The sequence below is a fragment of the Pelophylax lessonae genome (genome assembly GCF_965119305.1).
Source record: "Pelophylax lessonae genome assembly, chromosome: 12".
Classification (NCBI taxonomy): Eukaryota; Metazoa; Chordata; class Amphibia; order Anura; family Ranidae; genus Pelophylax; species Pelophylax lessonae.
The window spans coordinates 92240181-92256215 of record NC_138779.1 but is presented as its reverse complement, the minus strand read 5'-3'; the positions used below and the strand labels follow the sequence as shown (position 1 = coordinate 92256215).

The 16035-nt window shown below is 41.9% G+C and overlaps 1 protein-coding gene across 1 annotated transcript in view; it reads right to left on the bottom strand.

Moving 5' to 3' along the window:
- The window catches only part of LOC309568883 (L-amino-acid oxidase-like), a 99434-nt gene that overhangs the window by 22325 nt on the left and 61074 nt on the right, over window positions 1-16035 (bottom strand).

The following is a 16035-nucleotide window of genomic DNA, read 5'->3' as shown; positions in this document are numbered from 1 at the left end:
ACTGAATAATCTTTCCCACATTATTAAAACCTATATTATTGGTAGAAATATTGATGGATAATTCTGCTAGAAGTCTCTTTTATTAGGTTTCTAGTAATCTTCTGGTCAGTTCCCCCTGTATGACCCATCAGAAGAATGATTTACCTGAGAAAAGTGAAAACGTTTTCATTGGGGTAATCTTAGTGCTGTTATTTATTTATTTGATATTTTTTATTATTTTAACAAGGTCCATATCAATGTAGCGCTACCCCCGCAGGGGCCGCTGGATTTCTGGTCCCGCTATTTCTGCACAGCCAGGCAACACAAATTTTTGACTCTCATGCAAAGATAATGAAACATTCCAAGTTTTTTTTTTGTTGTTTTCTTAGGGAAAACAAATTAGATAGGGTATAGGGATTTATGGGATGCCCATTCTGAATTGAAGAACAACGATAGAGGCAACTTCCTTCTATGTAATCCAGAAAATGAGCATACACTTGACTGTATTTCCTCCGGAACAGCAACAGTCTTTATAACCTTGGCAAAGAAATCCCCCTTTATGGGAGCTCTGTTTCCCAGAGTAGAAATTTAGCAAATCTCAACTTGCAGGAGCCCTCTGTCCCCTTTCTTGAAAATACCTGCCCACCTGGCTGCCTAGTGAAATGTCCCAAGACAAGGGATTGGGTCACAGCTTGCTAGCACTGTCCGAGAAAAGCTTGCTTGATATTACATACGGCAGCTTTAACCCTTTTCGACCTTGGGAAATGTAGAAGTACTCACACTGTCCCTGGAACTCATGTTGCCCTAAAGAGATGACTGTTCAGGCCTCCTACTGTACAGGTCCTTCTCCACAAGCCATGGTGTCTACCAACTGAGACTATGGGATAGTGGAAATCCCTCAATACTTCTTCCTCACTTAGCTCCCAGTCTGGAGGCAGAGCCCCTCTTAGCCTGGGGTCCCCTTACAGGCAACACAACACAGTTTTCTCACTCTATCTTCCACCTGACTCCCCTGCTGCTGCTACTATCATTGAAAATGAAAGTAAAAGAAAATTCCAAATTTTGGGTTGTCCCCAGAAAATTAAATCTTCCAATGGGGACACTAGTTTTGGGGGCCTGGGGGTCCCCAAGGAATTCCATTCATTTGTAGGGATTTCCTCTCACTTCCTGTTTGGCTATGGGACAGGAAGTGAAGCAAAATCTCTGAAATGGCACACTTTTACTTTAAACCCATTGATCCCAAAAACTAAGATCAAATTTAGATGGTGTATTTTTTCAATATGCTCATCAAACTATCATTGACCATGATCCAGTAAAGTTTATTTTTGACAAGGTCTACATGAATTGAGGATTTATGATGTAAATAAACATGTGGTAATCTCAATTCTGGCAGTTACTGGACCCCTGGGGACATTGGTAAATTTACTTCAAAGCAATGCATCCTCTTTGGACTTTTGAGATTGACTACGGTCAGTGCGCAGTTGAGCACATACACTATAATCCAAAAGCCCTGAACATTTGAGCATTATTATTTATTTTTACTTCTGATCCAGTTTTTTAGATGCAAATGGCCAACACAAAACAACAATACAAACCTTGCAATTAAAAGTGATTAGAAAATAATTTTTACTAGGCAAAAACAGCAGAGGAACATCCATTTATGAGCTTTGACATACAAGTAAACAACATGCCATTATTTATAGTCTAGGTGTGTGCTAGCTTGTTCTTAAAATAGAACTTCAACAAAACGTCTCTTGAAGATTTGGATAGAGTTAGAAAGAGAACCCTTTTTGTCATTCAACCACTTGCCGACCGCCCCATGCAGATTTACTGCAGCAGGACGGCTTGGCTGCGCGTAATCTCATGTGCACGTGGTCTCAGCGGCGCACATGCACCACTGGAGGCGCGATCCTGCTGTGATTAGACACAGCGGGAGCCAGACCACGGGAGGAGCGGGCTCCATCGCCGACGGCCTCCCACGATCTTTGGGGAAACTGACAGGAGAGCCTCCTGACCATGTAAACGAAGCAGACGGCTCTCCTGTCAGACAGGCACAGTGAGATTGTGTGTCTCAGCTAAGCTGAAACACCATTCTCTGTGTCCCTTTCACAGAGCTCCCCCAGTTTGTAAGCACATTTAAGCTCAAACGTAACCCCTTGATCACCCCAAGTATTAACCCCTTCCCTGCAAGTGTCATTTATACAGTAACAGTGCATATTATTTAGCACTGATCACTGTATTGGTGTCACTGGTCCCCCAAAAGTGTCACTTAATGTCAGATTTGTCCGCGGCAATGTCGCAGTCCCGCTAAAAGTTGCTAATCGCCATTACTAAAAAAAAAAAAAGTCCAAAAATCGATCCCATAATTTGTAAACACTATAACTTTTGCGCAAACCAATTAAAAAAAGCTTTTGGGGATTTTTTTTTACCAAAAATATGTCGCAGAATACAAATTGGTCTAAACTGATAACAAAAATTTTATTTTTTACATTTTTTTATCGGGAATGGTTTATAGCAGAAAGTAAAAAATATTGTGTTTTTTTTCAAAATTGTCACTTATTTTTTATTGTTTATAGAGCAAAATTTAAAAACAACAGAGGTGATCAAATACCACCAAAAGAAAGCTCTATTTGTGGGAAAAAAAAGGGACATTAATTGTATTTGGGTATGGCGCTGCACGACTGCGCAATTGTTAGTTAAGGTAACGCAGTGCTGAATCGCAAAAAAAGGCAGGCCTTTAAGGGGGTAAAACCTTCTGGAGCTGAAGTGGTTAAGGTTGTCTGTATCCCTTAAAGATAAATCCACTTTACTTCCTAAGAATGTGTCCTAAGCCTAGTACACATGATCAGAAAATCAAAAGAAAAATTCAGCTTTCGAATCGATTATATTATAATCTGATTGTTAGTACACAGCTTTAGAGAGCCGATCATGGCAGTTCATCTGACAAACATTTTTTTCTTGTACGAAAGCAATACACAACATTACATCATTTTTGAATTTTTATTCTGTTGTATGAGAATTTTTGGAACTTTAGTAACCTCTTCATTTTCAATATGGAGACTAGCATGCAAAAAAAAAAAAAAAATCGGACGATCATTTATCCGATAATCTCATTGTGTGTACCAGGCTTTAGACAGCATTCAGTTCATTAGGAGACTGTGGATGGCTTCGGCCATCTGTCAGGATTGTATTAATGTCTGAATCCCTGTCAGTAAAGCTGGCCATAGATTAATCAATATTTGGTCGGTTAACCACTTAAGCCCCCCGGAAGATTTTACCCCCTTCCTGACCAGGCCCTATTTTGCGATTCGGCACTGCGTGACTGTAACGGACAATTGCGCGGTTGTGCAACGCTGTACTCAAATGAAATTGACGTCCTTTTTGTCCCACAAACAGAGCTTTCTTTTGGTGGTATTTGATCACCTGTGCCTTTTTTTACTTTTTGCGCTATAAACAAAAAAAGAGCGACAATTTTGAAAAAATAACAATATTTTTCACATTTGTTTATATTAAATTCCCCCAAAAAAAATGTAAAAATCAAAATTTTTTAACATTTTACGCCAATTTGTTTCTGCTACATATGTTTGGTAAAAAAAATTGCAATAAGCATATTTTGATTGGTTTGCGCAAAAGTTATTGGGAAAGATTTTTGTCATTTTTATTGTTTTTTTTTTTTTAACGAGTAATGGCGGCGATCTGTGATTTTCTTTTGCGGGACTGCGACATTGCGGCGGACAGATCGGACCCTTGACTGACATTTTTGACACTTTTGGGGGTACCGGTGACATTACTACAGTAATCAGTGCTATACATATGCACTGTTACTGTAAAAATGACACTGGCAGGGAAGGGGTTAACTTTATTGGAGAGGCAGGGGTTAAATGTGTCCCTAGGGGCGTGTTTCTAACTGTAAATGGGCGTGGCTTTTCATGTAACCACAGAGATATACGATCCTACATAGCAGGACTGTATGATCGCTGCAATTACACAAGGGAGAATGACAGGCGGCTTTGTTTACATCAGCCGCCTGCCTTTTTCCCTTTTGCAGCGGACGATCGCAGATGGCCGGCGGACGATCGCAGATGGCCGGCAGACATCCGAGCCGCCGGTCACTCGCGCGGGGAACACAGTGAACGAGCGGGGGCGGGAGCGCGCCTCCGGCGGCGCACGCTCGCCCCCTATTGGCTCGCGGGCGAGTGACGTACCCCTACGTCACTTTGCCCAGGAGGGGCTGACCGCCGCTGCAAATAGTCGTGCGGCGGTCGGCAAGTGGTTAAGAATAGTCAAATGTCAATCCATGTGTGGCCGTCCCTGTTTGACAGAAGTCAAATGTTAGATCGACTTTTGTCAAACGGTGATGTTGGAAAAGTTGCAGTGGCTGCAGTCGCTGATCAGTGTATTCTGACAGTGGAGAGTCCCTCTTTCAGAATACAATGTTTTGGCAGGAAGAATTCCTCCATCTCCCTCGATTGTGTGGCTGGAGGAAACATCTGTGGCCAGCTTAAAACCTAGTACACACCATATCCTACACAGCACAATCTGATGTTAGTACAGCGATCTCCCCCACTGAGCTGTTGTGTTCTGACATCCCCCCCCCCCCCCGAGCACTCCGGTCAGCACTCATCAGGAGCCCGTCGGCTGCTGGTTTTCCAGCATGCTCGTCTGACAGAAGCAGACTGGCTGGCATACACACGGGCCGAATGCCCGATTGTTTTTATTGAATTAGTGTGTACTAAGCTTTAGATTTCTTTAATGACTGGGATCTGGACAGGAAGTTGTAAAATATCTCTCCAAAGGGGACATCAACAAATACCTAATGCGGTTCTAACCCTTCCCCACTCTATACAAAACTAAAAAGAACATTATTTGCTGGTATTCAACTTTAGGAAGAAGTGACTAGGCTCACTTGGCTTACACTGACAAAATGTTTTAGGAATCATATTCTCCAGTGTAAGTTTAGCAATGTGACTGTTACAGCCCAACCCTGGGCTCTGCCCCCCAGTCGGCTCCCCTCCATCGCAGAGCCCCCCCCCCCCCCCCATTATGTTATGCTTGATTTTCAATAATACTTACCGTTTGCAGATGTCTTCAAGGTAGCCACATGATGAACAGGATCCTCTTTCTCCTCGTATCCTATCTAGCGATAGACAGTCCTTGATGATGCATCCTTACATTGTGAGTGCAGGGTACTGTGTTAGCGCCCCATCAGGGGATTGGTCCATGACACCCTGCACTCGCCATATGTCCTCAGTCTTCTGGGTTGAATGACAATTTGTGACAAAAAAATACAGTGGGGTACAATACAATTTGGATGTGCTTATTGCAGCCTGCACTGTTTTTTTTTTTCCAAACATATTGGACAGCTTTAAAAAATTTACCCAAACTGAGCTTTAGGGTAATCAAATGTGCCGTCTCTCCCTGTTGCAGCACCACATGGGGTCCAATTCTCTACCTCCTGTGACTGGCTCCAAACGCATTCTTATATGGATTGGCCTCTGCTGGCATGTGATTGTAGCATATTTACACAGGCTCTATAGAATGCTATAGAATGCTTACCCAGCCTGATGTTTAATGTTACTATGACCCATTATTTTCTCTTGATCCACTGTGAGCCTGGCATTGGTGCTTTCTTTTTTCAATGCATTTGACATGATAAAATGTGGTGTTCATTTTCTACTCAATAAATTGGTATGTTGTGTCTCTGTATGCTACACCTAAGGCCCCTTTCACACAGGGAGTCAGTCAGGCGGACTACGTGTTTCTCAGCGGGGAATAGATCCGCGGATCCCCTGCTGAGCAGGCGGATGGCAGCTCTGTCTCCGCTCTGTGTGCAGAGACAGAGCTGTCAGGTCCCCACTGTCCTCTATGGGGGAATCGGATGAGAACGGACCGTCCAGATTTGACGGATCGGATTGGATCGGATGCCCCCATAGAGATGCATATAGATGCATGGGGCATCCATTCAGATCCGCCTGAAAAACGGACAGGCGGATCTGAACGGTCTGCCTGTGTGAAAAGGGCCTAATAGAGAAAACTGTCTGTTCTCAAAGTTAATGCTTGTTGAACATTCTGCTACTTGATAAAGTCCTTAGATGAGCTCATTTCGCTCAATTTGCCTCATTGCTTCTTTCTGAACATTCTACATCACATGTGTCAAACACAAGGCCCGGGGGCCGAATGCAGCCCTCCAGGCCATTTCACCTCTCCTGAAGCTCCACCCCCAGCTTCTTCCCAGAAGCAGCACATGGTAAGAGGTTGCACTGTAATGTAAGGGAGGGTGGAGGATTCTTGACTTCTGATGGTGGAGGGCTCTTGACATTAGATGTAAAGGGGGGTGGGGTGCTCTGGACATCTGCTTAAAAACATTGTGAAAATACTATGATTCTATGAGTTGAAAAGTAGGGTCGCACAGAACACCATGGCAGAACCATGTTCTCTGAGCAGTCTCCAGTAAAGTTACTTGTGGATTATACCAGCAGGGGGCAACCCTCCTTTTCAGACTTGCTGTAGATACGTTTTATATAGTCAGATACAACCAGCCCTTTGAGGGCAACTATAATGCTGATGCAGCCCGCGATTAAATTGAGTTTGACATCCATGTTCTACATGATTGACCCATAAAATGGCACACAGCTAAAGATCTGTCTGTCACAACCAGGAGAGGAGGTATATACTTATTTCATAATTATCCTGCAAGTTCAACTATATGAGAAAAAAAAAAATTGGGTAAAAATAGAATAGAACATGTGTCAAACACAAGGCCTGCAGGGCGAATGCGGCCCCCTCGAAGCTGTGGCGAACCCCCTTATCTTGGCTAAGCATTTAGCAGCAAAGAGGAGGACAGAACTCCTCATACAAATTCTGTGGAGTTTTAGCACCCCCTCATCTCTGTCTCCCCTGGTATCAGCGTTCAGCACACTCCAGCCCTCCTCTGGTCCTCCTCCAGACCCTGCACTTTCAGCTTCCCAGCCTTATTCGCAGCTTCTTCCAGGCAGCGGCACAAGGTAAAGGGGGTGTACTTTGATGTAAGGGAGGGTGGGGGTCTTTTGACCTCTAATAGCAAGGGGGGCGGGCTCTTGACATCTGATGTAAGGGGGAGTAGGGTGCTCTGGACATCTAGTCTTACAGATAAAACTGGCCCTTTTGAGAGCAACCATAATGCTGATGCGGCCCATGATCAAATAGAATTTGACACCCCTAGAATAGAAGATATTGCAACATCAAGATCTTTAAAGTGACCCTGACAGCCCAGCATAGTTTAGAGCATACCTGTATAAGCAGAGGCAGTATACTTACCCTTCAGGCAGCCTTTTGGTTAAAACTCCACCTCCTCACTGCACCCCATACAAGCACTCCACATTGCAGATTGTGTGGAATATTTGCTCCCCTACTGCAAGCTGTGGTTTCTTCCACTAGCTCAAACTTTACTACAGATTGTACAAGGCAGTGAGAGGAACCACAGTGTACAGAGGGGAAACAGGTATTTGATCCTTCCAGTTAGCCAAACAGTGATGGGTTAGAACCCTGTCAGGTTTTAAATTCTTTCAGTTTTGGATGTAAATTAAGGTGTGAGGTAATAAGGCTGGATTCACACATTTGTATTTTACCTCTGATACATTTTCTTTTTCAATAATTTTATTGTTTTGAAAAAAAAGATTCACATACAAAATATGACAAATATACTTTTGCATGTTACATGTCGTAAATAAACATTGCACAAAGCTTCTCTGAACAGGAGCATACCACCCATTTCTGAGTTCATTTTAATATTGTGAGTAGACCTTTACGCGGTGGAAAATTCTGTTTTGTTTCGTTTCCATTCCTAAAATACATCATTTTGTTTTTTTAATTTCGTTATGTTACGTTAATTCATTTTCGGATGATTCGTTATCTCTTTAGAGTAGAGATATTCGTTATAACGAATCTACTTGCTTTATTGCTTAATTGTTTCGTTTTCGGATAATTTGTTATTTATGTATATATATTTGGGATAACTAATTGTAATTTTGAAAGTCGTTTGTTTATTGTATCCATTAACACACACAATGACAATGTCTCTTCTGCTGATTCTCAAAACTCGTCTCCTCTGCTCAAATGCAATACAACACCCGTCTCAGGAATGCACTTTGCCAGTCGTTGTGCTGTGCACTTCTGCTGGTACCAGGAGAAACCTGATGTTTAGAGCTTGAAATGCCACACACACACACACACACACACACACACACACAATATTTGTTATTTCTATAGAGTATAGATATTCGTTATAACAAATCAATTTTTTAATTGTTTTATTTTTGGATAATTTGTTATTTATGTATATATATTTGTGATAACGAATCGTAATTCTGAAAGTCGTTTGTTTATTGAATCCATTAACACACACACACACACACACAATGACAATGACAATGTCTCCTCTGCTGCTTCTCAAAGCTAGTCTCCTCTGCTCAAATACAACACCCTTCTCACTCAGTTCTCAGGAATGCACTTTGTCAGCATTAGTAATCCAACCTCCTGCATAAAATCAGTCAGTTGATTGGGCTGTTGGATTTACTCTGAGTCAACCTGCTGTTTCATTAGACCTTTAAAGAATAAAAGTGTTTGTAACCTTGGGGCTGCATTACACCGCCAACCCCTCCCTTGTATTCAGCTATAACATGCTATGTAAGTGTATGTGGAAAACGAAGCCTCTAAATACCATTTTTTCAGATATCTTCAGGCCGGGCATGTGACTCCCAGCCGTTCCTCTATTCCTATCCAGGGCTACAGCAGGAGGAGCCCAGATCTCCCACTGACATTGGCCGGGAGGTCACATGACCGCTGTGCTGGCCACTTGGCTCCTCCAGCTGTAGCCCTGTAGGCCTGAAGATATCTGTGAAAATGGTATTTAGAAGCTTTGTTTTTCCCATACACTTACACTGCGTGTTATAGCTTAATACAAGAGAGGGGCTGGCAGTAAATGTTTTTAATGTTTAAATTAATAATAATAGCGGCAGGAGGGGAGGGGCAGGTCACACACGCACACGCACACACACATGCACACACACACGCCCACACACACACACACTGAGCTGACCGGCAGGGAGGGGAGGGGGGAGGAGGACACAGGAGAGCAGAGAGGACGGGGGAGAGGTCAGAGGAGAGAGAGGATGATGGAGACACGTATCCTTACCACGATTTCATAGCTCAGCAGCCATGATAAACTTGGTCAGGACCAGGCAGGATCAAACAGGTATTGTAGGAGATACAAAGGGGTAATTAGAAAAACAAAAGCACTATGCTACAGCTTGCACATTACAAGGGACATGAGCATCTTTTTGGGGGGTAATAACCACTTTAACGAATCATGCCAAACTAATTCATGATTTTTGTTATAATTTGTTATCATTTCTTTCGCATTAGTCGTATTAGTTAGCTGAATTTCAAATAGTTATGAAACAAATTGCACATGTCTAATAGTGAGACCATTACTTATTTTCATGTAGAAATGTAATCTTTGCAATAGAGAAACCTTTGTTCAATTTGAACAAAATTTACCAAAACGTTGGTATGTATAAATTAATACAATGTATAAAATTGTTAAAAAAATAAGAGAAAACAAGAAAGGAAGGAAGTGCCGTGACTCCGCAGTTGAGGGTTGCCCAGTGCGGATTTTGCCAGGCTCCAGAGCGGAACACATTGTGACCTGACTTGTACTTGCAGAGTGGCAGTGGGGTGCCAAGTGCTGGAGTGCTCCTGCACCTGGCACTAAAAGTTATCATATCACACATCTCTGTCAGGTTGAGTGATCTCTGCCTGAAAGATGACTGATAGTCCCGGGCCTCTGAAGTGAAATTATTCAGAGGCCAGTACAGGAAGAAAAAGCAGTGCTGTGAGGGAGGAAACCTGGCACCAATGCATAGGATCAGATATAGGTAGGTGAGCAATTTGTAAAGTCAATTTTTTTAAATATGTTTTTGAAACATCAAACTTTTCATACTTACCTGCTCTGTGCAATGGTATGGCACAAAGCAGACCCGATCCTTCTTTTCTGCCACCCCCCCCCCCCCCCTCCCGTTCCTGTTTTCTTCTCTTCCTTCATAGGAATTTGCTTCTTATTGTGGCACACCTGCAGGCTCAATCCCATCTATAGACACAGACAGCAAGGCTCGGCATGCCCCCCTCTCTCTTGTCATTTGATTAACAGCACCGAAAAGAAGAGGAAAAAGCCACTACAGACAAGCATAGTGCTGATTCAAGATCTGGGGGTTGGGGGTAAGGGAGTGATACACATACTGAAACATTTTTTACCTTGATGCAGGGAATGCATTAGTGTAAAAACTTCTTGGGCTTTATAACCACTTTAGCAAAAGTTGATGGCAGAAGGGAGAGGGAGACAAAGATTGCTATCACACGTTACCTGTGAACTGGTAACTCATATGGGAAGGGGGAGTTGTGATTAATGGGTGGTGGTGGGGAGGGTGGAATTTAACATTTTCACCCTGAGCACCCAATGACCTTGTCCCAGCACTGGGTGCTCCCCACCTCTTCATTCATCCCGTAAGTCCAGCATACAGCGTTAAGACCCATACACACTTGACGGAAATTGGACGAAATATCCTCCGATTTTTCTCTCTCTTGCTCAGCATTCATAACCGTTTTTAGTAGACAGTGCATAAATGTTCACGAAATTTCTCGTCCGTTTTTTTTTTTTTTTTGGGACATTTGTTCCTAGACTTCCGGGTCTTCAGCAACCTCAGATCATGCGCGGTCTTTCGTATCCGATTTTTCACGGACGTACTGCATACACATTGAATGAAAATTGGTCGTCTGGGGATGGACGATAAAACTTTTGGTGTTTGTCCCTCCGTTTTTTTTAGTTGAAAATGTCGTCATCGGCTGCTGAAAGTTGTGTACACACTAGCCGAAAATCGTACGATTTTACCTCGGACGGGAATTTTCGGCAGATTTTCTACTAGTGTGTACCCCACTTTACATCAGATGTGAATAAGATAGATGAAAGCGATCTGCTGATTGCTCGCCTAGCAGTTGGGAATATAAAAGAGATTCTTTTTTTTTTGTTTGTCTCAGTACCTCCTCTTTTGGTCGACCTAATAAGGCCTGCCAGACAGATTTATTGAGGTTAGTTTCAATTAGAGACTATATAAAATGATATACTCTAATTCAAAATCACTCAACTTTCAGGCGTGTCCACCATATGTGATTTACCCTGCCATCCTATCCACATCTCCTGAAATACTTAGGGGAGGCACCTTGGACATAACAAGCTATTTTTGTAGGTACCATGTACCATCTCCACTGATACATTTTCAATGTAAATATATTGAATGCATCTCAATGCATGTGTCAACACTTATTGAAAATGCCCAAGTCTTAATGCATGTGTTGAGATGTGTTTTTCTACTAATTTATATAGAAAATGCATCAGTGGGAAAATACATGGGTGTGAATTTAGCCTCAATGTGTATGCAGAATTAATACATTTCTAAACAAGTACACATAAAAAAAAAAGAAATGTTTTAAAAAATAGTAAATACATGTGTTAAGATGTGTTTTAATATGTTTACATTTATTTAAATAGAAAACAGTTCGGGGAGAGAGGCACGTGTTTGAATCCAGACTCAATGTGTACCTGAAAATACATATTTTGTATAAAAGTACAACAACAAAAAAAGAAAACTAAAAAAAATAGTAAAGTACGTCATATAAAAAGGGGAGAAAATGTAAAATATGCTCATCAGGAGCAATTTAAAGACTATTGCACCTCTAAAAACAACCAAATAATACTTTCAACCACCTTAATTTCTTCTTCCGCATTGAAAAAGCACTTCACCAAAATGAAATAATGAAATAAAATGTCAAAAATCATTGCAGAAATATTTGAAAAGCTAAAACTGTAAATTTCTTTCCTAACAACAAAACAATATAACATTAACGGAAATAGCAAACAACACTTACCAAACTTCTCCATGTCCTACTTCTGTTTGTGCCGAACTAATGCTGTAGATTTGCACTGTGTTTTTATTACTAAATTAATAGGAGGAGCAACTCTTGCATTTTGTAGTGATAAATCACCAACATGCTAATTTGATCTCAGCATACTGATGTTACAACATAAGGTTTATGTGTAATCTCAGTTGACAGATGAAAATAATGATGGTATTGGAAGTGATTGACATTGTCTACTATTATCTGTCTAGGTATTCATTATTTACTATTGTTTATTAAGCGTGTAGGCCTCCTTTGGGGGGGGGGGGGGTATGAGATTATGAAGAATGGCCATCCTCAAACAAGATATTGCGCTAAATAATTGAACCAGAACCGTCACTAAGTGGAAGTGTGGCTTTGATAATAAAGTTGGCAGTGCCCCCACACAGGACAGGTCCTGTGTGAGCAGAGGATTCCCTTTCTGTGAAATGAACCAGTAATCTATTCAGAGTAATTGTGAGCAGAGGAACTGTTGCAACCAGAACATAACATTACCCGTAAGTACATAGAAGCACACTAGTATGAAAATTTTACAAACGTTATATAAGAAACGACTAATTATAGTACTTACATCCAATATACAAGTGCTATTATCAGCAAAGGGCCCAACAACAGACCTAGTGGGATTGTGCACACAGTATACTGTATACTTGAGTGTATATAGTTATGAATAAATGAATGAATAAAGATACCTCTAGATAAACATTGCAGCAAAGTTTAGTTCCAGAGGCCCCTGGGGATGATCGTGATGCAGTGTCTGTGTCCGAGTAGGGCACATTAAGACAAGATCAGCGGTGATGGGGAGATCCTCCAACCATTATCTAATAAGCCTGGAATGCAGCTTTCAACCAGCAGAAATGGAGGTGGGGTAATGGATTTCAGAATCAGACTATCTACTCTGCATCCTAGCCCCTAGTAGTTTCCTTTTTGCCATGCAACTGGACCTCTAAATACCAAGTAGCTATCGAAAGCCTAAGTTGGCTCTAGCTTATACTGGGTTTTGAACGCAGAGCTAAAACTAGCTATTGAATCCCAGACCAGAAGGGTCAGGATTAAGTAAAATAACAGAAGCTGCATATAAACTCTAATGCATAGGTCTACAGACTTTCTAAGCAAGGGGCCTGTTTAATGTCCTTCAGGCTTTAGGGGGTCTGGACTGTGGCCATTGGGAGAAGAAAATGCCCCACCATTGGTTTTATGGGAAGAATAATGCCCCATTGATGGCGTCCGTAGGGTGAATGAATACACGTGTTTAGGCGATTCCACCTTCTTACATCCCAGTAGGGGAATGGTGCCCCATCACTGGTGTCATTTCGTGGAATAGTGCCCCATGGGCCATCTGGCAATGCAAAGGCCATGCGAAGGGCCACATCTTGCCCCCGGGCCGCAGTTTGGAGACAACTGCTTTAATGTAATAAACAGGTTTACCTACTAACATACTGCAAGGTGACCACTACACAAATACAGTGGACAAGACCTAGCTACTCTGCTGCATGGGAAATAATAACAATTGGACAGAAATACACTATATTGTCAAATGTTTTGAGACACCCGCCTTTACACGCACATGAATTTTAATGGTATCCCAGTCTTAGTCCGTAGGGTTTAATATTGAGTTGGCCCACCCTATGCTGCTGTAACAGCTTCAACTCTTCTGGGAAGGCTGTCCACAAGTTTTAAAGTATAACTAAAGTCAAAGAATTTCTTTAGTTCTGGATAGAGTGGAGAGGGAATTGAAAACCAGTGCGTTTTTATTGCTGTTTGTTCCCCCGATAAGGAGATTCACCCTCTCTATCTGTCCTGTTTACCATTGTCATTGAAAGTGAAAGTAAAAGAAATTACAAAAATTTTGGGTTGTCCCCAGAAAAATAATAGAGGAGAAATCTTCCAATGAGGACACTTGTTCGGGTGGCCTGGGTGTCCCCAAGTGAAGGGAAATTTCTGCAATGAACACAGATGGCGAAAACAAATCTTACAGGGGTTATAACCCTCCCTTGCTCTATCCAAAATTAAAAAAAAAAAAGAAAAACCTTTTGCCTATAGTTCTACTTTAAAAGTGTATCTATGGGTAGAAATGGTTAAATACTTAGGTTTGTATCCTCACAGGGTGGTACTGTGGATACAAAGACAGGTAGTAAATTGCCACGTCCTAATGCTACTATGGACAAAATTGGAAACCAACTCTATGAACTTTATAGGCACCAGAGTACACTACTTTTAGTATGAAAACTATACATTTTAATACAAAAAAGTAAAAAAAAAAAATTTTACTCATTAAAAACATGCACTTGCTATCTGAGTTGCAGTTAATATCAACTATCACACTATGACTGTTCCCATTGAATTGATTGAGATGGGCGGAACAACCCCCTATTCGGTTCGTGCCAGAACTTTTGAACATTGCAAAAGTGACCATTTTTAAGGCTTATATGCAAGTTATTTGGCATACAAATGGTATAGGGGTCCGGGTCCTGCCCTGTGGGACATATAGCAATGCAAAATTTTGTTTTCAAAAAAGATCATTTTTAAATGAGCAGTGATTTAATGATGCTTAAAGAGACTATGAAAATTAAAAATTCCTTTAAATATATAGTGCCTGGGGTGTCCCCTTAGTCTTCCAGTATAGTGACACATCTGTACTGTGTATAAAACCTGCTGCAGCAATGATGACATTTATCAAGAAAAAAAATTACATTTTCTCTGCAAGCTTTCTTTATTTTGTAAACAATGGCTTGAGAGGCCAGTCTTCATGATGAGGCCACAATTTAGTGTACTCGGAACAAGATTGGAGATTTTTGGGATAACTTCTGGTGTCTGTTTCTCAGACTTTGGATAGAAGTAACAGGTGTGGAAAAATTGGGCTTTGGGTGTTGGTGGTGCCTTCACACTGTAACCCTATAGAAGTGCTCTTGATGAAAGCAAGAATTGGCCTTGCTGTAAAAAATTGAAATTATATGCACAAACAGGTGCAGAAAAAATTAGTCCTTGGGTGTTAATTGTGCCCACAGAAGCCTACACCAAAATTTTCTTCCAGATAAAATCAACACCCACAAAGCTAGGCAGCCAGTCTTGCAGAAATTCCACATCCTAAAAACACTTAATCGGCGACATCGGTATCAGGGGCTTGATAGCTGATGGTCAACGGAGTCTGTGGACAGATACGCTCTCTTATCTGTCACAAAACCTCCAGCTGCACTGAATGCCTGTTCGGAAAGCACGCTGGATGCAGGGCAACCCAATTGCATGCTGGGCAGGTTCTGGCCAGTGGTCTATTCTCGTGACCCAGTAACCCAGTGGATCATCATTTGGAAAGCTCTCCGTGTCTGTTTTTGCCCCTAGATAATCTCCCACCATATGATGCAGACACTACTGATGGGATGTAAAAGCTGACAGCCCAGGGTGCTGAGGACTAAAAAAAATTTGAAATGCATCACTGAGGTGGCCCCTTCTCTACCGCTCCTCCTTTGACAATTGTTTTTTCAGGAGCAGTGATTTTAATTATGCCTAAAGTACAGCAATAAAAATGAAAAATTCCTTTAAATTTAGTGCCTGGGGGGTCCTCTTAATGTGCCTGTAAAGTGGTGCATCTGTACCATGCATAAAACATGCTACATCAAAAATGAAATTTCTAAAGAAAAACGAATGAGTCAAAAAATTACTTGTGGTTACAATTCCCGGAACCTGGCTATTGAAAAAATAAAGAAGAAAACAGCGTTGGTCCCCCCCCCCCCAAAATTCATACCAGACCCTTATCCAAGCAGGCAGCCTGGCAGTTCAAGAAGGGGGGGGCAAGCAACATCCCCCTCCTTAACCATACCAAGGCCACATGCCCTCAACATGGCGGTGGGTGCTTTGGGACAGGATGGCCCTGCCCCCCCCCCCCTCCTCAAAGCACCTTGTCCCCATGTTGATGGGGAAAAGGGCCTCTTCCTGACACCCCTGGGCTGTGGTTGTCGGGTTCTGCGGGCTGGGGACTTATTGGAATCTGGAAGCCCCCCATATCTTGCCCCCGCATGTGAATGGGTATTGGGTACATCGTACCCCTACCCATTCACCAAGAAAGTGTAC